This window comes from Epinephelus fuscoguttatus, linkage group LG10 (genome assembly GCF_011397635.1).
Source record: "Epinephelus fuscoguttatus linkage group LG10, E.fuscoguttatus.final_Chr_v1".
Lineage (NCBI taxonomy): Eukaryota > Metazoa > Chordata > Actinopteri > Perciformes > Serranidae > Epinephelus > Epinephelus fuscoguttatus.
Window position 1 is genome coordinate 45720643 of NC_064761.1, and position 2500 is coordinate 45723142.

A 2500-nucleotide genomic window follows, 5' to 3' on the forward strand; every position below is an offset into this window, starting at 1 on the left:
AACCATACCCTCGATCTAGTTCTGACGTATGGAATTGAAATTGATAATCTAAAAGTCTTTCCACAGAATCCCTTGCTATCGGATCATTATCTGATTACTTTTGATTTCTTTTCACTTGATTACACGCCACTCAGCAACAGTTACTATACTAGATGTTTATCAGATAGTGCTGTCGCAAAATTTAAGGAAAAGATTACTCCATCATTAAATTCAATACCAAGTCCCTCAGTAACAGAGGTTTCCTGTACCGACTTTGATCATTTTGTAGATAGCGCTGTAGGCTCGCTGTGAACAACACTTGACTCTGTAGCTCCTCTTAAAAAGAAGTTAAAAAAGCAAAGAAAGTTTGCTCCTTGGTATAACTCTCAAACCCGTAAGTTAAAACAAATATCGCGAAAATTTGAAAGGAATTGGCGATTAACCAAACTGGAAGAATCTCGTTTAATCTGGACAGACAGTCTCAAAACTTATAAGAGGGGCCTCCGCAATGCCAGAGCAAACTATTACTCAGCTCTAATAGAAGACAATAAGAACAACCCCAGGTTTCTTTTCAGCACTGTAGCCAGGCTGACTGAGAGTCAGAGCTCTATTGAGCCTTGTATTCCTTTAGCCCTTAGCAGTAATGATTTTATGAGCTTTTTTAATGACAAAATTCTAACTATTAGAGGCAAAATTCATGACCTCCTGTCCTCAGATAGTACCTATCTAACCTCAAACACAGCTGTAAAACCTAATATATATTTAGATTACTTCTCCCCAATTTCTCTTCAAGAATTGACCGCAGTGATTTCTTCATCTAAATCATCAACGTGTCTCTTAGACCCCATCCCAACTAGGCTACTTAAGGAGGTCTTTCCTTTAGTTAACACTTATATATTAGATATGATCAATATATCCTTATTAACAGGCTATGTACCACAGTCTTTTAAGGTAGCTATAATTAAACCTCTACTAAAAAAGCCCACCCTGGATCCAGAGGTGTTAGCCAACTATAGACCAATATCTAATCTTCCCTTTATGTCAAAGATCCTTGAGAAAGTAGTCGCAGACCAGCTGTGTGATTTTCTCCATGATAATAATCTATTTGAGGAATTTCAGTCAGGAGTGCATCATAGCACTGAGACAGCACTAGTTAAAATTACAAATGACCTTCTGATTGCTTCGGACAAAGGACTTGTCTCTGTACTTGTTTTATTAGATCTTAGTGCGGCGTTTGACACAATTGACCATCAAATTCTACTGCAGAGACTGGATCACTTAATTGGCCTAAAAGGTTCTGCACTAAGCTGGTTTAAATCTTATTTATCTGATTGTTTTCAGTTTGTTGACGTTCATAATGAATCATCCTTACGTACTAAAGTTTGTTTTGGAGTTCCGCAAGGTTCTGTGCTCGGACCAATCCTATTTACTCTATATATGCTTCCTTTAGGTAACATCATTAGAAATCACTCTATAAATTTCCATTGTTATGCGGATGATACTCAGTTGTATTTATCTATGAAGCCAGAAGAAAGTAATAAATTAACTAAACTCCATAACTGCCTTAAAGACATAAAAACTTGGATGAGCACCAATTTCCTGATGTTAAATTCAGACAAAGCTGAAGTTATTGTTCTTGGCCCCAAACAACTCAGAGACTCTTTATCTGATGACATAGTTTCTCTAGATGGCATTGCTCTGGCCTCTAGCACTACTGTAAGAAACCTCGGAGTGATATTTGATCAAGATTTGTCTTTTAATTGTCATTTAAAACAAACCTCATGGACTGCATTTTTCATCGCGTAATATTGCGAAAATTAGGCCTATCCTGACCCGAAAAGATGCAGAAAAATTGGTCCATGCTTTTGTTACCTCTAGGCTGGATTACTGTAACTCTCTATTATCAGGTAGCTCTAGTAAGTCCTTAAAAACTCTCCAGCTAATTCAGAATGCAGCAGCACGTGTACTAACAGGAACTAAGAAACGCGATCATATCTCTCCTGTTTTAGCTTCTCTGCACTGGCTCCCTGTAAAATCCAGAATTGAATTTAAAATCCTACTGTTAACTTATAAAGCTCTAAATGGTCAAGCTCCGTCATATCTTAGAGAGCTCATAGTGCCTTATTATCCCACCAGAACACTGCGCTCTGAGAATTCAGCTATCAGGCTCCTCTCCTGTGGAATCATCTTCCTGTTACGGTCCGGGAGGCAGACACCGTCTCCACATTTAAGACTAGACTTAAGACTTTCCTCTTTGATAAAGCTTATAGTTAGGGCTGGCTCAGGCTTGCCCTGTACCAGCCCCTAGTTAGGCTGACTTAGGCCTAGTCTGCCGGAGGATACCCCTATAATACACCGGGCACCTTCTCTCCTTCTTTCTCTCTCTCTCTCTCTCTCACTCTGGTATTCTATTACTGCATCTTGCTAACTCAGCCATTCTGCATGTCACTAACTCGGCTTCTTCTCCGGAGCCTTTGTGCTCCACTGTCTCTCAGATTAACTCATATCACAGCGGTGCCTG

General features: G+C 39.3%; 1 protein-coding gene across 1 annotated transcript in view; it reads right to left on the bottom strand.

The window, feature by feature from the left end:
* grin3bb (glutamate receptor, ionotropic, N-methyl-D-aspartate 3Bb) overlaps positions 1-2500 on the bottom strand; it is a 130413-nt gene that overhangs the window by 106027 nt on the left and 21886 nt on the right. The gene's annotated exons all lie outside the window — the stretch shown is intronic.